This window comes from Pelobates fuscus, chromosome 2, assembly GCF_036172605.1.
Source record: "Pelobates fuscus isolate aPelFus1 chromosome 2, aPelFus1.pri, whole genome shotgun sequence".
NCBI classification, from domain to species: Eukaryota; Metazoa; Chordata; class Amphibia; order Anura; family Pelobatidae; genus Pelobates; species Pelobates fuscus.
This window is the reverse complement of record NC_086318.1, coordinates 208,154,915-208,182,126: the sequence shown is the minus strand read 5'-3', so window position 1 is coordinate 208,182,126 and position 27,212 is coordinate 208,154,915.

Here is a 27,212-nt window from a genome sequence, read left to right as displayed (position 1 = left end):
GACAAGTAATGAATTGACAAGTGATAACATCAATACTGCTTTTTTCAGTATACAGAAAACGTATCAGGATCAGATCAGAAGCCTCTGGGAACTGACTAGCTTGAAACAATATCTAGCACAAAAACTAGTCCCCAGAGGTCTCCGCCCTGAGATCCTACTACCAGACAAGGTCCAGACGGAGGAGCAGCTTGCCGAGTGGAACTCCATTCTCCTTGACTGCTCCTCCAGACTAATGGACTTTTTGGTGAAACTGGAATCCGTCAATTTTGAATCAATCAATTCAAAACTCAAAGAAGATATTGTAGTGATAAAGAACTACAAAACAGACAGTCTTTATACTCAGATGGAGAGTAAACTCCAACTGAATATTAACAATTTCAGAAACCATCTTAAACTTAAAAAACATAACAAGTTTCAGAGAGACTTCAAGGATTTCAAAGACGGTAGAATCTTTAGACAAACTACCAGATATCAGAGACGACAAAATAACCGACGAGGCTCCTCCTCAGGTGAAACCGATTGGTCCGACCAGGACCCACAACCCCAGAACAGACGGAAATCTCCATCTAATCGGAATTTTGACCGTTCACGAGACACGAGCGCATACAGAAACACTGCTAATAAGAGTATTCTGAAAACGACTGACAAAATTGTTTCCTTTCTGGACATTCCGATACCTACAGATACCTCAAACTCTCAGGCAACCACCAATCCATCACTGAATCCTTTTTTAGATCAGGACCAGCCCCGCCAACAACGGGGACGTCTAAGAGACAGGGATCGCTGGGCATACAAAACCCAGAACCGTACCCAAAGACAATGAGTTCCAACAAAGTAATCAATCTCTCCAATTTCCATCTTGAACAACACCACTTAACATTACTGAATCGAGGGCTGTCCTTTGTGCCCACTCCCAGTTGTGACATGTTTAACTGGTCTAAGGATCTCAACCTGTTTGGCCGTAAGCTGGCTCTTAATATCTTTCACGCCAAAAAAGACCAAGCAATGGCCAATGACATGGGCCTTACCCTGGAGGATTTTGAACTCTCTAAAACTTTGGATTCACTTTTATTCGATAATGACCTCTCTAGACCACTGACGGATTGCAAACCCTCGAGTTATTTCACCCCTAATTTTGTGGACACCCCCCATGTGGACCTCTTTATACAAATGACACTTAAAGAGTTAGAAACCATACCAAACCAAGCACCAGTCCTGAACAATCTGAACCTAAAGGAACGACAGGCATTGAAAGACCTGAAACAACAACCCACGATTGTCATTAAACCAGCCGACAAAGGTGGGAACATCGTCATCATGAACCGGACAGAGTATGTGGAGATGTGTATGGTACATCTCAATGACCCACAATACTACAGGGCTCTTCCATCTGATCCCACTAAGGCATTTACTGATGAGCTCGACACACTCCTCAATGATGCCCTGAACGATCAGATCATCACTAAAGACGAGTTACGGTTCCTTCTACCTCATAAAAGTCCTACCATTGCGACTTTTTATTGCCTGCCGAAAATTCACAAGGGTACCTGTCCCCCTCCAGGGAGACCCATTGTCTCCGGCAACAACTGCCTAACAGAAGCACCTAGCAAGTTTGTAGAAAAAATCCTCCACCCTCTGGTAACTACATTACCATCCTATTTACAAGACACTAAGTCTACTCTGCTGAAACTCCAAGACCTCATAGTTCCTCCATATACCCAGCTAGCAAGCCTGGATGTCGTGGCACTGTACACCAATATTCCCCACGACAAAGGCATTCGGGCTTGCAGGCACTTCTTGGAGCACACAGCATACACCAAGTGCCAGACCGATTTTATTCTGACCATCCTCGAGTTCATCCTTACCCATAATTATTTCATCTTCAATGGGCAATTCTTTCTACAGGTCTCTGGAACAGCTATGGGGACGGCCTGTGCACCCACCTATGCCAACTTGTTCCTGGGGTGGTGGGAGCAATGTGTGGTTATGACACCACAGTTTCGCCACTTCCAGGACTTCATCGTAAGTTGGCATAGGTATATAGATGATATCCTACTAATGTGGTCAGGATCTGTCAGCCTATTTCAGGAGTTCGTGAAGGCACTTAACGTTAATGACATAAATCTAAAATTAACCTGTGTCATTGACGAACACGAACTTGTATTTTTAGACCTTAAAATTCTGTTACAGCTGGATGGCACAATTCAAACTGAATTGTTCAGAAAGGAGACCTCAACAAATAGCTTATTGCATTGGGAGAGTCATCACCCCTTCAAACTTAAGGCCTCTATCCCCTACGGTCAATATCTGCGAGCGAGACGAAACTGCACAGTTGATGAGACTTTCTATAATGAATGCAGAATACTAAGGACTCGTTTCAAAGAACTCGGGTACCCTAACAGAGTTTTGAAACATGCCTTTCACAAAGTCTGCGCTATGGAAAGGAAGTCCACACTGACACTAAACAGACCAAAAGCAGAACAGAAATCACCTCGTTGCATCGCCACATTCGACCAGGGGTGGTCTCCAATGTCTAAGATTCTCAAGAACCACTGGCCAATACTCCTACACAATCCGGTGCTCTCCAAGGTTCTACCAGAACATCCACCACTGACAGCCCGGAGGCCGAGTAATCTTCAAGACCAACTTGTCCGCAGTCATCTGGCACCCCTTCCACCAGCTAGGAACTGGCTAACTGAGACCAAAGGTACATATAGATGCGGACATTGCAAGGCCTGCCAGTACATTCTCCCCTCCAAATTCGCTACATCCACTCAGACTCAGGTCTCCGTCGAAACCAACACCTTAGTCAACTGCAGCACCACAAAGATAATATATCTTATCACCTGCAGTTGCAGGATACAGTACATTGGAAAAACCTTCCAACAGTTTAAACGGAGAATCCTGCAACATATTACTTCAGTAAGGAATAAGGTCACACCCACACCAGTGGCCAGACATATCCAAAATTTTCATGAGGGGAACCCTGAGAATCTAAGATTTCAAGCCATTGAACAACTACTCCCTAACCCGAGAAAAGGGGATTTCAATAAGGCGCTACTACGCAAAGAATCTGAATGGATCTTCTCATTCAAGACCCTTTCCCCCTATGGTCTTAATGAGGAGTTCAATTACACTCCATTTATCCATTAAACATTTTCCCTACCCACTATATTACTACCTGTACAACTCCCACAGTTAAACCTATCTATTTATTATTTTTTTTCCGTCTCTTCTGAATGGCATGGTTTACTGATGTGACAACTGACAGTATCGTGGGGTCCATATAGGCATTTACCATGCCACACTTCACTGATGTCGTCCTACCTATGTCTACCATCATACTTATTCTTTCATTAAAAAGTTTTCACCAAAGTATATTTTCCCAACCATGGGCATGTATCAGGCTGACATTTATAGCACCCTGTAAATTTTCACTCCACAACCGCTGGAGTATGAATCTCATCCTGACTACCTAGACAAGGCTCTTACTACCTATCCCGAGTTGGAACAATGCTTTTTCCATACCGGTATGAGCCTTTCCGGCCACCGTAATCGAACTTCTCCCCCTGAGACTCCCTGGAACCAATCAGGGCTCTTGGCGGGCTATTTAAAACTAATTCATCCGGGAATTCTTTTCCCCTGACGAGCCTGGCATTCTCCCAGGCGAAACGCGCGTCGGGCAAGACGCTGGAGAGATCCTCACCTAAAACGTTACTGTCTGACACCTGCTTTTGGGTGTCCAGACCTGTCGCCCCACTACTACAAATAGTTGGGCTTGTGTTATTTAAACACCTACCCTGATCGGATAAATCCATACCCGATCCCATACTAGCCAGCACTCACTCACAGTATTCTGTTGCCGACCAGGGCATAACATTTAGTACTGTTGAGCACTACATAGGCACGATTGCTAAAACTTAGGACACACTTTATCTGTGTCCTTCTATTTCTCCTCTTTACTATACCGGGTACCCAAGAAGGCACCTTTCCTTTTCCTCCGTTACGGATTTTTACACTTCATGACATGACGAGGAGGGATTTTGGCCCCTGATCACACTATTCACTACCACACATACGATACCCTAGCCCGATTTTTACATTTCTCTGGGCTCATCATATTACTAAACTAGTGTGGTGTTAAGTGGAAGTGTATAAACGGGCACACTCTTCTCCACTGAGCGATCCTCGTCAGGTTGCCAGCGTTTTGGAATTAGTCAAAAGATTGACATCTAACTGACTAGTCCAACTGTACGGAGTGTTAGACTGGGACATTGTATCCCCTGTAGTTCACAGACTAATTACTTTGTTATCCGCTCAGTCTACCTTTACACTTATCCCCCTTCTCTCCCTCGGCAAGATACTTTATTGTTCCGAGGAGAACCGTGGGGACAACCGCAGTTACTGAGCTCACAGGCACCGTGTTAACCGCTCAGCCAACCTGTATATTATTTTTCTCCTGTCTCTCTCGGCAAGAATTTTATTGCTCTGAGGAGAATATTGGGGAAAATTGGAGCTACATCGCTCTAACGTATATTTAGTAACTACCACTTTTACAAATAATCCTGTGAAACTACCACTATTTCACTCCGTTAGAATCACTGACAACCCAGGAGATTCTAAGGGTATCTGCAGCCAGGTTCCACTTATTGATGTATGTATTACCCTTATAGAGGTGTTTGATTGTCTATCTCTCTCGGCAAGAATTCATTGTACCGAGGAGTAATATCCCTTTCACCATAGAGGTCCTGCATACAGCCGCTTTCCCTGCCTAGTCACACAGTACCATTACTGTATCACTCGGCAAACCTCCCATGGTATTGAGGAGATCTAGAGGAGTGCCCGAGCTAGCGGTCTCTATTATCTTAGAAACCTTCTGTGTATATATATATAGGCCTATCTCTATATATATATTTTTAACTACCTAGGTGCTTCCGCATCAGACATACTTCTGTCTCTCCCTCCCCCCTCCCCTTTGTACATAGTTCAGTTTTTGTGTTACCTAATAAAGTTATTATTATTCTTTTTCGACTGTTGCTTTGATATCGATGTATGTATGCATACATATGTGGACAGACTGTGTTCTTTTCTTTCTATCCCTATCATAATTGTTCATCTTTTTGGGGAATTTTTAGAGCAAGTAACAGTTGCTGGGCAGTATAATTAATTGCTGGGCAACCTAAGTAACTGTAGTTACCTATAGAATGTAAACTCGATTGAGCAGGGTCCTCTTCAACCTATTGTTCCGGTAAGTTTTTTGTAATTGTCCTATTTATAGTTAAATCCCCATCTCATAATATTGTAAAGCACTACAGAATCTGTTGGCACTATATAAATAGCAATAATAATAATAATAATAATAATAATAATAATAATAATAATAGTTCTTAAAAACACTACATTTAAATAGTTTATTTTATGTACTTTGTAGAATCATATTTTTTCTATGTTTATGTCAGGATTACTAGTTGATCCAGCACGTAGACCTGTATCACACCTAGGGCTAAAAGGTAATGTCTTACCAGGCCTTAGAATGGCCGGACATAATGTACCTAAGAATAGTCAGAATACTTGCTGAGGTCCTGGACACAGAATGGGACACAATGATAAGTGAAAGCCAAACGTCAGGGATAACAGAATACAGTGACATCAAAACTAAGCCAAAGTCAATAACCAGAAATAAACTGAACTCAGGAACACACTCTTGGACAACCCCAAGGGAAACCACGACAGGGCAATGAGGAGAAGTAAAAATGCGTTTAAATAAGACTTTTACAAATCTGATTGGCCGAAATCGGCCTTTGATTCCAGAACTTGCGACCGTGGTGGGAATCTGCAGCAGCCGGTGTCCTTTAACATATTGAAGGAGTCATGTACACTGACGCATGACCGCTGAGCGCAGATACTGCAAGGTGAGGATGAATATGCTACAGTTTATTCTAGCTTCTTTATCATTTCTATGTTTTTTATTGCATTACATTTTATGTGACACATTTATTTTAGTCTTGCCAAACCTTTTTCGGGAGGTACATGGTGATTCATTAATTTGAACCTTGTCTGCTATAAATACAGAGGACCTTGTGATAGATAGAATTATTGTCAGTCTAGCCACTGCTTTTTTTTTTTTTTTATTAAGAATTTTGTTTATCCACAGTTGTATACATTAGTACAAAAAGGTCAGTTCATCTGACAATATAACATTTCAATCATTGTTACAACAATCATGTTTGGTACATTTATACAGCATAATTACAGTCTGTAAACATTGTAACTGATGTCGAGGATGTGTAGACATCATGTGAACAATTTTCTCTTATAACAGAAAAAGGAAGAATTAGGAAAAAAGGAGTGAAGAGAGGACGGGAGGTTAACAATTAAGGGAGAGATTATACGTTTCTTGGTACTCCGCAAGGCCCAACAGAGATCGGTAGGCAATCTAAGCTACCCATTGGTTTTACTAAATGCCGGTGATACAAATCCGCTATTGGGGACTCTCGTCGCTGGGTTGCTAGGAGGAAGGGCCAGTGCAGCCTATCAAAAGCTTTATCAGCATCCAACGAGAGGAATACACTGCCCCCCCTCCTCGCAAGCTGTGCATCAAGCCAATAACCTTCCCAGTCCCATCCTCTCCCTGCCGCCACTTAACAAACCCCACTTGGTCATCATGGAATATGGTGGGAATGATATCTGATAGTCTATTAGCAAAAAGTTTTGCAAATATTTTAATATCTGTGTCCAGGAGTGATATTGGCCTTAGATTTTGACCCCTATCTGGTATTTTCCCATGTTTGGGCAACGTCGTGATGTGTGCCATCAGAATTTCAGTTGGTGCGTCTCCAAAGGCTAGCAGTGCTTAAAAAGTGTTCAAGAGATGTGGGGCAAGGGTGGAGGAGAAGGCTTTATAGTATTGATTGGACAGTCCATCAGGGCCAGGCAATTTCCCAGATGGTAAGGCATGCGATGATGGTAATTATTTCCTCAACTGTGATGGGTGGTTGTAGCAGTGTTTGTTGGTCTGTTGTAAGGGTTGGGAGGTTCATTCTGGACAGAAAGTCAGGGATCTCAGAGTCAGTTGGTTAGTGGGTATGTTTGTCAGTTTTTAAGTTATATAGCTTAGTGTAGTATGTTGCCAGTTGGTCATTGATATGTTGGGGGTTATATATTTTCATGTCATTCAGCTGCAGAAGATAAGGTATTTTGGAAGATACCTGCTGTTTACGTAACCATGAAGCTATTAGCTTCCCTGCTTTACTGCTGTGAGCACATTCCCTAACTTTCAGTCTTTGCAATATGTGTGCTGTTTTAGTCATATGAAGTTCATTGAGGGATTTAGGTTATTGTATCTATGGAGTTTTGCAGTGCAGGTGTGGGAGGTAAATAGAATTGTGCAGATGCATCTCTCAGAGCTTGCAAGAGTCACAGACATTGAGCAGCCGTGGCTATCTTGCAATGTGATACTGTCACATATTCATAACCACATAAAAATATGGTTAATGGCATTTACCATCCTGACAGAAAAAGTTGTGCTGAGCAGCATTACCGTCCTGACAGGAAAAGGTGTGCCAAGCAGCAATCATGCACATGGAAACCTGGTAATTGCTTTGGGGTCAAAGGCCGGTCATGGCCAATCAGATCCACAGGAGGGTTTGTGCTGAACAGCAATCATGCACATGGAAACCCGGTAATTGCTTTTGGGGTTAAAGGCCAATTACAGGCAATCGGATTCACAGGAAGGGTATTTAAACCCAATTCTCCTTTCTCTCATTTCCCTGTTGTGGTTTCATCCTGATGGTAATCTGAGAGTGTGTTCCTGATCTTGATTTTCCGGTATTTGACTTTGGCTTTATTTTGAGTTCCTTGAATTCTGGTATCCTTGACTTTTGGCTTTTGCTTATCATTGTGTCTGATTCTGTGTTCCTGACCTCGGCAAGTATTTTGACTATTCTTGGATACATTAAGTCTGGCCATTCTAAGGTCTGGTTATACGTTATCCTTAGTCCTAGGTGTGACACAGTACTGCATGCTGAATCAACTTGTAATCCTGACATTACGACAAAGTCATAGATCCTGCAGAATTGTTTCAGCACATAGCAGCTTGTGAGAGAAAATGATCACAGTATGGATCAGTTTGCCCAGAATTTTAGCACGCTCCTTACTAGGAAGGCTCATTTACAACATGAGGCTTCTCCAATTATGTGACCGCTGCCTAATGTACCTCCACCTATAGTATATAAGGCACCTACGATTTCCTTATCTCCTCCCCTGCATTTTTATGGTAATATCCAGGAATATAGGGGATTTCTCAATCAGATTGAGCACCACTTTGAGGCCTCACCTGGTTTATTTTCTTCAGATAGAGCTAAGATTGGGTATCTGATGAACCAACTTAAAGGTAAGGCCTTTAAGTAATAGGAGTATCTCTCATTGTTACCAGGAATTCCTTGAGGAATTGAAACTGATGTTTGAACCATTAGGCAGGGAGGACGGTGCCTCCACTGCCTTAATGCATATCAAACAAGGGAACCAGTCGATCTCAGATTATGCCATAGAATTTCGTACTTTGGCATCTGAGGTAGACTGGACTAATAACTGATTAATCGCTGCTTTTAAAAAAGAAATTGCTAGAAACAAAACTAGATGTTTGACTATGTCACTAGCACCTCGATTCTCCAAACCTGTTATTTATGGCCTTCCGACGCTGTCTCCTAATTTCGTCTTTGTTGAAGCCCAGATGCCAGAGCACAGATTTAAGCGGCCATCTTGCTCTGTGGTTAGCCACGCCCCCCCAGCCACTGCTTTTTAAAAAAGTGTTTCTCCATTCCTCTCATCGATTATTCTGTTCTCTGCCTGACGCATCACTTATTGGTATGTATCTTTTTTAATTTTTCACTCACTGTAACTTCTCTGCATCGAACATTTTAGTTTTTATTTATTGTGCATCATGTCAGTGAAACATAAGATTACAACTGTCAGAAACAACTGTGAGTCAAATAAAATTAATGACATGACTACAATATCTGAAAGAAAACTTGAATCCAGAAGCCAATATAAAAATATTTGTATCTGTAAATATATATATTTACATACTGTGAAATATTTTAAACATAAAATGTTATTAGTAAGCACATTTCTTATTAATGCTAAGTCGTATGGGGATTTAAAATTAATTGTCTATTTAAAAAAAACAAAAAACAGAGCAGCCATTTTCTCTAATGAACATGAATAACATGAAATGCACAACTGTGCCAGCCTGCACTAAAGAGTTTAAAAGTAGAATTTAGAAATATTGAACGGAATATTTTAGTGTTTTTCACTATTTATTTATCCAGAAAATCTTGAACATTTACCTTATTTGAAAAACGTAATTGCCTTACTGAATTTTCGGTTCAAAAAGACAGTGGAAGTTGATTATAAGAGTTTATGTTGAAAACTATAAAATGGAGTATGAATGTGTTCTAGGTTTCTCGTACTGAACATATTTCAAGATCAACTTTAAAAGTTTTCAGATATTTCTATACCAATATAACATTACAAAAATAATAATAAAATAAATAATATTTCACTGTGAACCTTACAAATTGAATTCTGAGACAGATGTTATGAAATTCAGAACATGAAAATACAATAAAAGATTTATGCTTTAAAAAATAGAAATAATTGTGCATATTAGAAAAAAAATTACACCTTTCTAAAAATACATAATCTTTGCTAGAAAAATTATTTGTATGTCAGCCACACACAAAGTTATATAATTATTTTCAAATTGTCCTTGAGTTTCCTTATTTGAAATGTGATCTAAATAGCTAATAGAAGAGTAAGATGGCTTGAGAAGTAACTTCGGATACTTATGTTAAATATCTTTTGTGTGTGTGTGTGTGTGGGGGGGGGGGGGGGGGGGGTGTTAGAAAATATGTAAAACATAAATTCCAGAACTCAAAGATGTGGGTAATTTTGGGGCCATTTAGTAAGATTTTATCAAATCCCCAACTAATCTAATCAAAGGGCAAATAATAAAAAAATTTGATTTATCTACAACATTTCTCATAGACTTTAATGGTGACTTCTGTTGGTAAATCACTTATGATGTGCCCAAATGTACAACTATTTGGGGACAATGACATGATTTGCATCAAGAGATTGCCCTTGCAGGAGGATATCCCAGGCCAGATATGGTTCACACATTATTATGGGTTCTCAATGTATTTGCAATTGCTACCCTTATATTTCCCAGTGGGTTAAAATGTAAAGTTTTGTGACAGACACCAATGTTATCTGCTTACACCACTTGGAGAGTTCTAGCATTACAGTACTAATTGTCTTATTTCCTTGTACCCTTTGTTTTTATGTTACCAACTTGAGCCAAATATTTTAATATCAGTGTTCAGGAGTGATATTGGCTTTAGATTTTGACCCCTATCTGGTATTTTCCCATGTTTGGGCAACGTCGTGATGTGTGCCATCAGCATTTCAGTTAGTGTGTCTCCAGAGGCTAGCAGTTCTTAAAAAGTGTTCAAGAGATGTGGGGCGAGGGTGGAGGAGAAGGCTTTATAGTATTGATAGAACAGCCCATCAGGGCCAGGCGATTTCCCAGATAGTAGGGCATCAATGATGGTAATTATCTCCTCAACTTAGGACCTATTTTTTCCTAAGATTAACCCTAATCACTCAATTTGTTTTTTTTTTACTTTGCACAAACACTCATATCAGCCAAAGCATTAAAACCAACTGCCTAATATTGTAAAGGTTCCCCTTATGCTGCCAAAACAGCTCTGTTGCATCGATGCATGGACTCCAAAAGACCTCTGAACATGTCCTGTGGTACCTGGCACCAAGACATTAGCAGCAGATCCTTTAAATCATGCAAAGAGCGAGGTGGGGCCTCCTTGAAACAGAATTGTTGTCCCAGCAAATCCCACAGGTAAATTAAACATTATATCCCTGGATATTATGTTTCTGCAAGTATAAATGCGCTAGGAGGTGGCAGAAGAGACACTTAGCTAGCGCAGTTATATGCAAGGGCAGATCCAGAACACATTCTCAGGATGGGCACTAGAATCTTGCTGGTTTTCAAAATGATTTTGTTTATTATATAGGTCTATTATGTATGCTATTGTTTGTGACATATTTGTATAACTGCACTATTTAATGGCAATTCATGTGCATTTTTAAAATTCTTTATTATCAGAGTTTAACAATTTTTTTTTAGTTTGGCAGCAAATTGTACATTCAAAATGAACAGCATGCATTGATATGGCAAAGAGATAATGTAACAAAAATAAAATTAATAGAAAAGAAGAATAAATCAAATAACATGAAAAACGGTCCAAAGCATTTTTGCATTATCAAGGCAACCAATGCTTATGATCAATGATAGCTTGCTCTAAAAAAGTGTCCACAGATTGATAAGTCAGCGATGAGTTAAGGAGAATATTCTATTTTTCCTAATTGTATATTATGTTGTGTAAGTCTTCTTGTATTCCTCCCCCCCCCACTGCTGTCCCTCTGAAAAATACCTATTTTCCATCCTTGTGTCCCGTTGTATACACATAACCTGCCCCCCCCCCACAGATACACACTGACTCATACACACACAGAGATACTCACTGACTCATACACAAAGATACACACACACTGACACACACAGATAGGCACTGACTCATACACACACATATACATAGTGACACAGATACACTCTGACTCATACATACATACATACTGACACATAGATGCACACTGACTCAAACACAGATACATACACACATTGACACACAGAAATAGACACTGAATCATACACACACAGATAAACACTGACACACACACAGATAACACATATACATAAATTACACACACACAGACACAAACAGATATCACATCCACATTTACACACACACACACACATGCATACACATAACACATATACACACAAATAGCATATACACACATACAGAGATAACACATACACACATATATACACACACAGACAAACACAACAATCACAATTTATAGATTTTAAGCCACCCCCAGTTTCATAAGTTGCAGTAATTCAATCTGTTTTTTACAGGATGTTTAAGATAAAATAAAATAAAAAGCAGGACCAAAAATATGAAATGAATAAATAAAAATAAATTGAATGGTAAAAACTATTTATTTACCAGATATGCAATGAAAAATACATAGTAAAATACTTTACAATCTCAAATCACAACACGTTTAGCCTCTTAGGCTTTCTCAAGTGACAACGTTACTTTTACCATTCAATCTGTTTATTTATTTCATACTTTATTGTGATCCTGCTTTCTATTTTATTTTATATTAAACAGCTTAAAAATCCTGAAAAAAAACTCCCCAAACGATTACTGGAAATTTCCCCAAACACAGATTAGAGGGATTCCCTTCTCTGGTATGCTTGTCTATGTTCAGGGGAATTTTCCCTGAACATAGACCAGCTCTCTAGCGTGGGGAATCCCTTGAATCCCCACACTACAGAGCTGGTTGTAATGCGAGCCATCGTAAAACAGGTAGGTTGTAAAGTGAGGACCACCTGTACCATGAAAATAAATGACATTAACTCACCCCACCATAGTGTGTGTTGCTTCGAGAAGATCAGGAATGCAGCCGCGACATGTGCATGACATCATGAGTGTGTTCGCGCAGTGACGTCACCTGGACCCATCACACGGAAAATATTAAAATCATATTGAAATATTATGCAAACGCTATTAAAAAAACAGCTTTCTTCTTGTCTTTACATGCTTATTTACACAACATAAGCCCTTAACAATTCTTATAGCAGAGGTCTAAAAGAGCAGGCATACTAGTCGCTTTTAATCCAAATTCGAATCAGTCCCTTAATCTGAGTTCCATTAGTTTGTTCTGATTCATTTCTATCGCCACAATATAGCCACAAATATGCAAGTTTACAGATTTTACATTTAAATTGCATCCAATCAGATTATCTAAAATGCAGCTCATCTTATCAATTAGCACTATTGGCAACCAAAGAATAGTGCTGAGTTTAGTTTATGATAGGAAAGTAATACCACCAGTAAGTAACCCCTGGTACCTGGAGTAAAATGTACATCATTTATTACATGTTCCCCTTTAGTACACATGATCCAGTAAGCCAAGTTTACTTTTTTTGACAAAGACCTTGTCTAATTTGCTACTTTTGTACTATTGATGACAAGCACTGGGCAAGGAACACTGGATTTCAGGTAGTGCAAGATTGTTTGTATTATATAATAATATATAATACACAAGATCCAGCACACTCACTCATCTTCTAAACAGCAACATCAAAGCTCACAGATTGTATTAGTTTTTTTTAAATTAAAAAAAAATTCTAATCTAGGCAAAAATAATGGGGGTTTAGTCCCATCATTCCTCTCTTTCCATATAAAATGTATCTGTTAGAACAACTTTTCTCAAGTATCTATTAGTTATCTTGCTGATATAATGGTTAATGGTAACTTTAATACTCTGTGTGTACATGGAAACAGCTTCAAACGTTTTTTTTTTTTAAATTCAGTTATATATTTTACACACTGACTAAAGAAACAACATTTTAATCTAATGCCTCCCAGCATGTGTACACAAGTTTTTACTCTGCAGATGAATACATCTCTCCACCAGGTCTTTATACCGTCTATCTAAATCTCTGCACATGGACTAAAAATGGTCCCACTATCCACACAGCAGGAGAATTTCTGAGATACATCTTCATGTCTCATTCTAACAGCATGGCAGATGGGGGAGAGGGGGGAGGGAGTAGGAAGGAATCTGATAACACAGAGGAGACTACAAGGAATATTTTCTATCCACGTTCCGCCTGCTGAGGGCAAAAAATTTGATCCATTTTTTTTTCAACTAGTTTTTCACAAAAGTATCTAATGTATGTATTAGTACAGTGGATAGACTAGAGCTTCAAATTTGTAAGAATAAGTATTCCAAAATCCCTGTACTCCCTCCTTCCCCCTAAACTCACCCTTGAGGAATAACACAATTGTACTATTTAAATAATATGTGCTTTTCCCTCCAGGATTCAATAAAGACATCAATTAGTGTTTTCAAATATTTTTTAATATTTTTTTTAGATTTTCATCTAGAAAGTTAATAAATTGTTCTGCAATGTCTAGAAAAACATTTCTGCTTTGCTGTCTTTCAATGTCATTGATTTCATCCAGCCCATTCTAATTGCAAGAAAAAGGTTAGCCTTTATAAAAGGGACACTCCAGGCACCCAGACCACTTCTGCCCATTCGAGTGGGATGGGTGCCAACTCCCACTACCCTTAACCCTGCAACTGGAAATATTGCAGTTTTCATAAACTGCAATATTTACCTTGCAGGGTTAACTCCTCCTCTAGTGGCTGTCTACACTATGTTCAATGCTTTCCTATGGGGAGGTCTAATGCGCGTGCGCGGCATTGCCGCACTTGCTCATTAGGTCTCCCCCGTCGCCGGCATGCGCAATATGTCACACCCGCTGCATGACGTCGGCGGGGGAGGAGCATGGGCGGACCCTGAACCAGCACAGAGGGACATCGGCGCTGGATACAAGTAAGTCACTGAAGGGGTTTTAATGCGCGTGCGCGGCATTGCCGCACTTGCTCATTAGGTCTCCCCTGTCGCCGGCATGCGCAATAGGTCACACCCGCCGCATGACGTCGGCAGGGAGGAGCATGGGCGGACCCTGAACCAGCACAGAGGGACATCGGCGCTGGATACAAGTAAGTCACTGAAGGGGTTTTAACCCCCTCAGCAACATTGGATGTGGGTGGGAGGGAGAGGGGACCTGCAGTGCCAGGAAAATAGTTTGTTTTCCTGGCACTGGAGAGTCCCTTTAAAGCCACTTAAATATTTATCTTTTTTTATCACTTGCATTCATTTATATTCTAGAAATGCATCTAATTTTTCTAATACTATGCCCATGTCTAACCCAAAATTACTCAGTAATGAAGGGTTAAAGGGGTATTCCAAGCATCATAACCATTTCAGTGATTTGAAGTGGTCATTTTTCTTGGAGTGTGTATGTAAAGGGTTTAGGTTTGAAGTGCTGTACATACATAGATATTGTACATTGATGCTGGAGGTGTAACACAACTTACGGCAGTATCATTAGCCAGCTGTGAAAGAGAGCTCTGTCCTGGCCAATGAGGTGGATCCTGTCCTCCCCGGCATTTCTCCCCCTGAAGTAAGGGAGAGTGATATTATTTTAAGGAGGAGAACTCGACTTCGAAATGGGATTTCAGGTAAGTTTTAGCTATATTTCTTTATTTTTGTTGCTGTTGTTTTGGAGCGAGGAACATGCCAGCAATGGTTACATTACCAAAAACAGTGTTTTAATAAAAACCCTGTTTTTGGTTGGATTAATCCTTTAACCCCTTAAGGACCAAACTTCTGTAAAAAAAGGAATCATGACATGTCACACATGTCATGTGTCCTTAAGGGGTTAAAGAAATATGTGATTTACTATTCTAATAGGTTGAGAATATTTGTGCTATATTTTTTTAGGTCTTTGTGTTCCTAATTGTCACTAATTTACATTTCCTTCATTTATGTCTAATCTGGAAATAACCAAACAAGTCATTTTTTGTTTATTCAATGAGATTATCAGAAATGCTACACTAATTATGGATGCCTGTTTTTCTGCCATGCATTGATTTTGCTTCAATCCTGTGGTTTTACTGAGAGAAAGCTCATAGGTTGTATCAGTGTTCCTGTTGTGAGTATGCTTCATGCAAAACTGATGTAAAATGTATGTATTTTTTATGACTGTTTTGTTGCATGAATACTGGGAGTGAATAAACCAAGTTGTTCCTTTAAAGTCATGAAAAAGAAAACAAAATAACTTGGCACTTAAAAAAAATATCATTCTATATATGAGAGCTCAAAAGATTGTCCTCAGTGGCCGCTTCAGTTATGTATCTTTTATTGGAAATATTTTAAAGACCAAAGTGGACTGATAATGCACATTTTGGTAAATGCATTATTTATATGAAGTGTTGTATATACTCCCTATGTTACAAGTAGTGATAATATAAAACAAAATATTACTTTTCAACAGGTAAACTTAAGAAAGCATTTGTTAGAGAGTATTCCCAATAGTCTATCTTTAGTTCTACAAAATGTTTCTAATGCAAGATTAAAGTAAGACAAAAATAAAAGGAAAATATATCTGTTGTAAAACAAAAACCCCAAAGACTGGAATGATTCAAACAATGCATGATAACTCCTGGGTTATTGAATAGTCCCGAGAGAATCTGGGATTGCAGAGTCCCAGTGGGCCATAAAGTAAATTTATTCACTAAGGACAATAATTGCATCAGAGCCTACTAGAGAAGAAGCATTGCAGAGGTATGTTATACAACCAAATCCATAAATGAATGAAAGCCTACACATTATTTATGTCACAACTGTTTTACTCTCAGTCTGATGCAGTACCTGACAATGCCACTACCAGGCTTCTGCACCCACATTGAGATCTCTCTCTGTTCCCAGCTAGTCTGACTTTGTCATTATCTTCTCCCTATATAGTTGAGCCTCACCCCTTCTTGTTTGCCAGGTAATTAATATTAATGTTGTTAGTCTGGTAGTTTTGTCCTGAGTTCCTGTACTAGCTCTATGCCTATCCTGTGTTCTTATGCTAGCTGTCTACCTAACCTCAGCTGGCTGCTTTCCCGTGCCCTTAAGGTGGCTGCTTTCCTGTGTTCCTGACGTGGCTTATCTTGTGTATCCAGAGGCCTTTCCTGAGTTCCCTGTATCCAAAAGCCTTCCCTGAGTTCTTAGTATCCGGAGGCCTTCCCTGAGTTCCCAGTATCCGGAGGCCTTCTCTGTATCTGGAGACCTTTCCTGGGTTCCCTGTATCCAGAGGCCCTTCTCTTACATATCTGTGTTAGTATTTTATTTTTCTATCTCCACTTGAAAAAGCCCCTGAGACGAAATGCCTTGTGGCTATTTTATATGCTGTTTTATCCTGTTTTTTTTATATCTGTTAAAATAAAGGTATTTTGGCTTATACTACACTTCCAGGAGTGTGCCGTTTTACTCTTTTTTTTACATGCTTTAGCTACTATTTTTAATATTTTTACCTCTACTGCCTGGCACCTGATTCTTAGCATCAGTGAGCATTCTCAAGACATCCTTGGTGGGGATTATACCGCCCACGCCCTATCCATCGAGCAGTTGCCTGCTCTGGTAAATGTGAGTTAATTCTTCATTTATTTTTTTACCTACTATTATTTTATATAGAAAGCACTACTGTGTTTCCTTTTTTCCCTTTTTATATTTTATGGTCCTCGTTCTACCAAGACACTACTCTCACATTTCCTTGCAAGTGGGGTTTGTACCACTGTATGCCATTCATACTGAAGCTAGTTACAGCTCCATAACACGTGAGTAGGACTATATCTTATTCCTTTTACCAGCTCACAGATACTACCCTATTATTCCTTCTTTTCTCTGTTATTTCATACGGAACCCACTGCTAAACCCAACCTGACACTCTCATAGAAAAATCACGCAGATATCCTGTTGGATCAGCACTATTTGCAAGTGAATTCCCATACTATTACTGTCAACTTTTTTAGTCCTCTTGGCACTTTATTATACTCATTTATTTGTGGACTATACCATTGTTTTTACTTATTTGCTAATTCTAAATTTCTTTATACTGTGACACTACCTTTATCTTCCTCTGTTTTTTGTGTCTCATTTCCATTAGTAGGACTACTTTGGGGTTAGCTGCCACTTCAATACAAATAACCTGTCTTAGTCAGATATTTTAGCGCTTTTCCTTCCCTTCCATTAGTATTTTATTTAACTGTCTTCATTGTAAATATCAATCCACTTATTTTTTGCCTTGATATGTGATGTGTGTGTATATTGATTTCTTTGAATTCTGGGTTCCACCCTTTAAAGGTTTATGCACAGGTCAGCAGCCCTTCCCGACCAGATCCCTGACAATTACATTATATAGTGTGGAATGAACTGTAATTTGTACTTTTTATTAGTGTCTCACTGTAGAGAGATAAATTAATCCCCTACGATCATTTATTTTAAGGAAATAGTAAGAGAAGCTATGTTCTAAGTATTTCAATGCTTATGCATCATATAAGAGTAAAAGCATTTTTCTGAAGTGTAATTGCTCACACCTTCCATCTGGCAAAATTGCCACTGAAAACAGAAACTTGTTGTTTTTGATTCTTTCCGCTATGAAGGCAAATGAGAGCAATGTTTATTGATTCAGTGAGCAGCTCCTATCTCGGTTAGCAGATGTGTCATTACTTAGGCATTAACTGTCTTTGGTGCGCTACTCATACGTGTATTTATGAGGTAGGAATAGGCCAATTATGCAGTTGTGCTTTGATGTGATGCAAGCTCCCAACAACAGGATCATCTATTGCAAAAAATAGCAACTTTAACTGCAACATTTACAAACCTACATTATGTGTGAATATATCCTTACTCTGAAATGATTCATGTTATTCAGTTTCTTATAACCAACATTTATAGTTAAATATAATTAATATTCTTAATACGCATGTATAAAGACATTTAGGTACTAAAACAAAAATATTACAAGCATTTCAAAGCACACATTTATATTAAGAGACCATTTCACTGCTATTTATGGTGTAAGGTGTTTTACAAATTGTTGTCAAGTACCATATATTAACTTCCTTTGTTGAAAGTAAATTGTCCCGCACTGCTATAGCTTTATAAGTAGAACCTCTCTACATTGTCATAGTGGCTATTAGGAGAAAATAATTCTAGCCAGGAGTTCTTGAGACAGATACAATAAAACACGTAAATTTTGTGGTTCATTACAAAGTTTCTAGAATCCTTGTTAATAGCTATCTGTAAGTTTGAGAACCTCTTCATGATACATTCGTCTCCTTTACAAAAGTAATCATTAAATAAAAGCTGCTAAAATGGATCCAACCACCCACGATCCACTGCTGTTTGGCTCAAATAAGGCTGAAAGGATGATTGCAATTGAATGTTTTTTTTTGTTTTTTTTTTTATAAATTTTGCACCCAGTTTCATTCACTGATTTAGAATTGATTTAGTAATTTGTGACTTTTTTTATCTCTAATCAGAGACCTTTTTGTACTGCAGCGTGTTTCTGTGCCATTGCTTGTGCTTTGGAAATTGGTTCTTCCCTCAGTCATATACACAGTGTGTGACAGTTTACTACACAAGAGAACCTTACTTGCACAGTGTGTGGCATGGCCTTTTTTCACTCTTTGTAGAATAAATGTGTTCTAAAATATGTTCGTAATGTTTTCAAATGTCTTTCTTTGTAGTGGTTTCACACTGCCTGGCCGAGCCTTGCATCATAGCTATGCCTGCTATTTTCTTCACTATTATATTTTTATTTTTTGTCAAAGACAGATTGTTTAATTTGCAGTGTGCTTCTGTGCCACTGCTTGCGCTTTAAATATTGCAAGCTTCTTCCCTCAGTAATATATATTTTGTGTTGCTGCAGTGAACCCTGCCTACACTCAATTTGTCAGTAATAGTATTGCAGACAGGAAACAGCATCATTGAAGAAGAATCAGTTTGTAAAGCCTTTTTTCACCCTTTTCTTTAAAGGGACACTCCACTGCCCAAATAAAAACAAAATGGCTGTTTAGCAGATATACCCTCAATGAAAACAAGAATGCATTTAATTATGTATTTTGTCATTGGGTTGAATATCTAAAAACAGCTTGCACAAGCTGACAATCTCTTGTCTAAAACCTTTGCAAGTCATACCCTTCAAACCCAGCCCAAACTTTCTGTTATGTCCAATCCCAGACTCCCAATGCAGCTCAATGAGTAGTCAATGAGAATTCCTGCCACTTGAGATTAGTTAAGCAAACAGGAAGTAACATGAGTTGTCCGGCTGATAGCCAGGGGTGTGTAACAACATTAATTTATAAAAGTGTTAATTTGTGCCAAAATCCTCACTTTCGGCAAAATAAAAAGAGAAGACATACTCTTCAAACATAAAGCACTTATGGAGTGTCCCTTTAACTGTGTGTTGTGCAAGTGTCAAAACACAGTACACTACAGTGCACTTTGTGCTGTGTGCAGTATAGTCAACACAATAAGCTTATAGTAGTAGTAAATCCACCAAGCAGCTACCCATTTTTTAAGCACAATCATAAGGCATGGTGAAACCACCACAATGACAGGCATTTAAAAAAGGGGGAGCAACAAAAACAACAGCAGCAGAAGCTCCTCCACTACTACCACCCTTAGGTAGAAAAGTGGATGTTGAGCATAGTGTCAGTTATTACCAGAGTCAGGGTGGACAGGGGCAGTTGGACTGCTCATCAGCAGCTCACTCTCAAACATTGTGTTGGCTTTCATTTCAGGGTCCTGTCAAAACAACAACCTTACAAAATAACCAGCCTGATTGCTAAGATTTATGGAGTTCCCCTATTGGATAGCATGCCTTTCTTTCCTTGACAGCACACTGGTGTCAGCACACATTGCCTGGACATGCTAGTGGAAGAGGTCAAACCATACTTAAGCATTGCAGCAGGATTATCTGGCATTGTCACTGTAGTGTGATGGCTAGCCAGCTCTTGAGACATGCACAGTCTTTTACAGGATTTCAGTATTTTAGGATTTAGTATTCCATTCCACCCACATATATAATTCAATTACCAAACCCCACGTATTACAATAGGAAAAATCAGGCTTGATAAAGGATTGATAGCAAAGCTAAAATATTACCCGTACCGTGTTCTAAATAAAGTCAGATTTGGAAAAGTCTTGAGTGTCTACAGTTTCTCTTTGCTATTAAAAGATATATTAAACCAAACCAAAATGGAGGAATGGGAAATGCTAAATTGGTTACCTAAAATACTTGTACGGTGTTACAAATTAGTATTTATTAATCATACGATATAAAATGAAAAAAAAATAATAATATTTCTGTTAGGGATCTAGCAAAAGGTGATACTTGGTGCCAATTTGCAACTCACATAAGTAGAGCCCGAAATACCTAGCTCTGGAAAATAAACCTTTTTAGGTTCCACAACACTTTCTGAGATTACAATTTTCCTGGATGGTATCCTCAACAAAGCACAACACAAGAGTAAAACAATAGTAAAGATGGTTTTATATTAAAGGAACACTATAGGGTCAGGAATTCAAACTTGTTTTCCCTAAAGGCAGTGTTTACATGAAAATGCGGTCAAGGGCTGACTGTACTCACCAGAACCACTATATTAAGCTGCAGTTGTTCTGGTGTCTTTAGTGTCCCTTTAAGACAGTATATGTATATGGTAATAAAATGTACTAAGATGGACCAAAGCCTATATATATATTGGCTTTGATATATGTAGCAGTGTGATACTTTATGGATTAGTGGTTCCCAGACAGAATTCCAGCAGTATGTTCTAGGCAGCCACATGAATAATCTAAAAGGACTTTATTTACATATGAAACCATATAGGCAATAAAATATGAAAAAATAAAAAGGCATGTAAAGTTTTTACTCTTTCGCATCTTTAACTCTTATTTTTATTTTTTAAGTTTGTTGTAATATTTTATTTTTTTACATGCACATTGTATTTTTGCTGCTTATTTTTTATTAAATTGTATATATGTGAACCCTAATATGATCCTAAAACTAATTCTACACCTAATACTAGTCCTAACATAATCTTAATTTCCTAATCTAATCCTAATTAAAGTAATGATATCAGTAGGAGGAATTTTAAGATAGAATAATATAATTAATGGTATGTTGTCTCCACCTACTAGCTACACTTAACTATCAATGTCATTACACTGTGATCAGTACTGGGCAACTGGAAAAGCAAAGCCCAGCACCAATTACAATGGCATTGGGGCATGGTGGGAGACCCTGTAAACCAACTCTCAAGCAAGCTGCACACAGAAATCCCTGCTGGTAAAATATTGCATGATGTTATTCCATCATAGATCCTTCAGCTGTTATATTTCCCATCTATTTTAATATATTTTCTTTATAGCAATGTATTTTATACTTTTTTGTTATATTTGTGTCTAAATTGCAGCAGTACATGATGAGTGAAACTGATACATTGTGATTATCTAATAAGGCAGTGAAATGTTTGCTTTAAAAATTCCCGAGAGTGTGCTTATCCTTGTTTTGGTTATATATATATATATATATATATATATATATATATATATATATATATATATATATATATATATATATATATATAGGTTCTTGTCGAAGTGCACTCACAGGGCTCAATAATATTTATAATCATGCTGTTTATTCAAGCATTAAGTAATACAAAGAAGTGTCGACGTTTCAGTCCTTGCCGGACTTTTTTCAAGATTATATATATATTTGTGTTCAGGGCCATTTCCGTATAGTATGAAATAGCTAGTGAGTATACTTATTGCAATAATAAAAAGTCGGTAGAGGTATGCCTAAACCGACGTGTGTGGTAGGCCTGTAAATAAGTGGGCCTACCTTAAAATAGTATTGAATAGAGGGAAAGGAGGGTGGGCCAAAAGTACATCTGGCCCAGTAGGTAAGTTATGTAGGAGGGGGAGTCCCTTTTAAAGGGACATAGACCCTCCCACAACTTCAGGCCCCGCCTTCCAATTTGTGTTCGGGGCCATTTCCGTATAGTATGAAATAGCTAGTGAGTATACTTATCGCAATAATAAAAAGTCGGTAGAGGTGTGCCGAAATGTGTGGTAGGCCTGTAAATAAGTGGGCAAAAGGAATACCCATATGGTGTTATCAAAGATATATATTATGAAAACACAAGACATGGAGTTAGCATATTACGATGACCTTTCCACAAATGCATTCCTTAATTCTTGCGACGGCTGAGGTATGCGTGTTGGTGGGGTAGTACTGAATAAGTACCTCGTGACCCATCTGGCTGGTCTTAGTTGATGGTAAGCTTAATACGTAGTGATCCTGTATTATTGTACAGGTTAGAATACCGTAAGCAATGATTGGAATCGTGTTGCCCTGTGACAGTAAATTCTCAGGGTCGTAGGAAACCATAAAAAGACAAGTATAATGGCAGTTTGAGAATGGTGTTTGTAACTGAAAAGATGTGGTGTTGAATGCCCGGGAGATATAACTTAATAGTGTAGTGTGACATTTATTTTGATGAGGCAAAAAAGTGGCAATGAGCCCCCAAAGTTGTATACTTGAACCAGTTCGTAAAGTGGTGATCTGACATGAACTTCGCTATATGCAGTAAGCTCTGTCATAGCAGTGTGAGGGCCAACTGTGTGAATTCCTGCTGTGACTTAGCAACTCTTCTATTCCATAGGTAATTTTTGGCGCTGAGGAGCAATAGTGGCTATCGGTGAGGCCGTTGTTAGGGACCTCCTGAACGCCTGAAACTGAAGACTAGATAACTGGTCAGCCGCTGTATTGTAAATGTCTGGTACGTGGTAACCTACCAGATAAAATTGGTGACAGGCTTCCCCTACGTCAGTTGGGTAATGAATTCATAATAAGGGATACAAGACCGGACTTGTTTATGACGTGGCCCATTGCAAACTTGTCAGAGACCTCGAACCGGTCTGCTTGCACATGAATGACCCAATGTTGCTGCTGTGGCTATGATGGGGTATAACTTTGAAGCGTGCAGAGTTTTGAGGAACCCTTCGATCTGGCTTACTTCTTCCGGCCACCTACCCGATAGCAAACTGTCCCCTGAGATTGCAAGAAGGCTTTTGTAAGCTGTTGCCTCAGGGTGACTACATATGTAGATGACCCTAGTTAAAGACATATATATATGTATAGGGAAGAGACACCTAAATATATAGTGCCTAGGTGAGTTCCTGCTGGGCGTCCTTCCGCTAGAAGAACCTGAAATATGTATGAAGCATGTGGGACATTCTAGTTTACCAGCAGGAACTAATATAGGAGATCACGTAAGTGTGGGTGACTGGAGTTGTAAATGCAGAGAAAGGGTCGTATAGGGAGGATTTGAGTGGTCTAACGTGACCTTGGTCGTATGTAATTGCCCACCTATGGAGGCGAAATTAAGTTGTAATGGATTGCTCGTGGTGGGTCGTGTGTAACATGAGAGTGATGGCCTAGTGAGGGCAACGTGTAGAGACATGCTGTGGTAGGTTGTGACAAAAATTGCAAACTTATGTCAAAATTATAATTCCTATGCCGTATGTAATAGCCCAAACGAGGCTATATGTAACGTATAAAGAGTGTGGTTGTGAATAAAATTGGCCGTGGTATGATAAGGTCATGGTTGCCCTTGTAAGCTGGAATTAATTAAAACCTAGATGCTGGGTAAGGCCGTACAATAGGCATTGTACGTGCATGGCTAATGTGGTAACTCGTACCATGGTTGCCCAAGTATTCAAATAGCCAGAGAAGCGGGAAGGACAGGATAAATATGATTTATATGAACTGGTCTAATATGCAGTGGTGATGTGGGAATAGTCCAGTATGGAACTGACTATGTAAGCCCACTGGCGGCTGACTAGTAAGGTCGACCCCGGGAAACTTAATTGACCCACATGATAAATTCAGTACGTATCGATAATGTATGTGTCATGTACGCGTCGTAAATTGACAATATTCTAGACTGAAGTAGTGAAATAAGAGAGGTAAGGAGAATGTCTGTTATAAGGGAATTATTACCTTCTGTGCGTTTGGCCAGGAGTAGGCCGTGTAGGTAAGGTCGTGAGGAGAGCTACTGTGTGGCCATATGTGGACAGTGCAAGATATATCAGATGTATAATACTGTAAGACGTGGTTGATTACAGGTAGAAAGCTGTGAGATTGCTGAATTTTATACATACATTGCTATCCAGATGATATGTGAACTTCGTGCCTAAATGAGGGGTTGCCAATAAGATGTAGTTGTCCACTAAGATTACCTGAAGTATTTTGCAAAGGCCCGCAGATGGCTTTGTGTGAGGACTATGCATAAGAGGTTGAGAGAGGCCCAATGTAGTTCCAGTAGTACTGGGAGGTAATGCAAGTCTGATGGGGGTAGGATTGGTGGTTTATTTAAGTTGTAGATCCATTGAAAGCTGCGTGTCAGGGTACCTGGAGTCTCTACCTCTGAGAGAGGTAGAGACTTAGAAGGTTATCCGTCCGGACGCCATGTCTCCTCGGTCTCCCGCGGTTCACTCGGTCTTGCTAACGCCGGCCGCGAGGGAGTCACTTCCTTTTATAACAGAAGGACCGGAGGTAGACGTCATGACGCTAACCCGAAACATCCTGCCACTCAAATCTCGGGAGACGAATCAGGACTCGCCGGAGGCGTGTCCCCTCTCCCTAGCCAGGATACTTAACGCTGGTTCTCTCATTCTCTCATTGCCCTGTCGTGGTTCTAGTCCGCCTAGTCACACAGTGCTTTATTATTCACTTGTCTTTTGGTTCTGACCCGGCTTTGTTGTTTACTCTCCTGCCTTTCTGTTATCCTTGACCCGGCTTGTCTCTCGCTTACCTGTCCTCTGTTATCCTCGACCTCGGCTTGTCTCTGACCATTCTATTGTAGTTATACGTTAGTCCGGCCATTCTAAGGACCGGTATACGTATCAGCTGCTCTTTGTACTCTGCGTGTTGGATCCCTGACCCGATCCTGACATTACGACAGGGCCATGGATCATAGGATGGATCAGATGGCTCTAGCACTACAGGCGCTGCTGTCTCGCCCTATTAATCCACCTGAGGAGAGCCGTAACACTTCTGCTTCTTCTGTGGGTTCGGGGTTAGAGGTAGCTACTGTAGGTACTTCTTCCCAAGTTACCCCACCTGTACGTTATGCTGGTTCTCCTGAGAGGTGTCGTGGCTTTTTGAACCAGATCAGTATTCATTTCGAGCTACAGCCCCGTTCATACCCTACTGATAGGGCAAAGGTGGGATTTATTATTACCTTACTCATTGAGAAAGCTCTGAGATGGGCGAATCCGTTGTGGGAGAATGATAATCCATTAGTCTATAACTATAATTCCTTTGTAGCTGCTTTTAAAAGAACTTTTGACCCTCCTGGCAGGAAGGCCAATGCAGCCAGATTACTGTTGCGCCTTAGACAAGACAACCAAACACTTGTGGATTATGCACTAGAGTTCAGGTCTTTGGCGGCAGAGGTAAAATGGAATGAACAGGCCTATATAGACGTATTCTTAAATGGATTATCTGATGTAATACTTGATGAGGTAGCGACAAGAGAACTTCCCGAGAATCTGGAGGACTTAATTTCCTTTATCTCTCGTATTGACGAACGTCTAAGGGAGAGACAGAATACTCGAGATAGAACCGCTAAATCTTTCTCTAGACTAGTACCATCATTTCAAGTTTCTGAAACCAAAGATCCACAGGTTTCAGAACCTATGCAGTTGGGCCTTACTCGTCTCTCAGAGGAGGAGAGACAGTACAGGAAAAGAGAGGGACTTTGTATGTATTGTGGGTTCAGAGGTCATGTACGTTTGAGCTGTCCCAGCCGTCCGGGAAACGCTCGCACCTAAGTTTCTCTAGAGGACAGACCTTGGGTGTTTCGATTTTGTCCTCTACTCATAACTACAAAGAACATAGACTCCTATTACCGGTCTCTTTAACTTGGGAGAAGGGAACTTTAGAAACTATAGCATTGATAGACTCCGGCGCTGCTGAGAGTTTTATCGACCAAAAGTTTCTCACTAAACACACTATCCCATCCCAGTTAAGGAAGACACCCTTGGCTGTTGAAGCCATTGATGGTAGACCTTTAGTTGAGCCTGTGATTTCCCGGGAGACCACACCTCTTTACTTAACTACTGGTATTCTACACAAGGAGGAAATATCCCTACTACTCATTTCATCCCCTTCTGTTCCCATAGTCCTGGGATACTCCTGGCTTAAGAAACATAACCCCGTTATAGATTGGAGATCAGGGGAAATAGTTTCATGGGGCCAGAATTGTCAAGAGAGTTGTTTAAAGAAAGTGTCACCTCTTTGTAGTGTCAACTCACTTAATAACGCTACTGACTCTACCAAAGTACAGATACCGTCCTTGTATCAAGATTTAAAGGCAGTTTTTGACAAAAGAAAGGCTGATACCTTACCACCACATAGGCCTTTTGATTGCAAAATTAATTTACTTTCTGGTACCATGCCCCCCAGGGGTCATGTATACCCTTTGTCCACGAATGAAAACTTAGTTCTAGAAGAGTATATTCGTGAAAACCTAGACAAGGGGTTCATTAGAAGATCCTCCTCCCCTGCTGGGGCTGGATT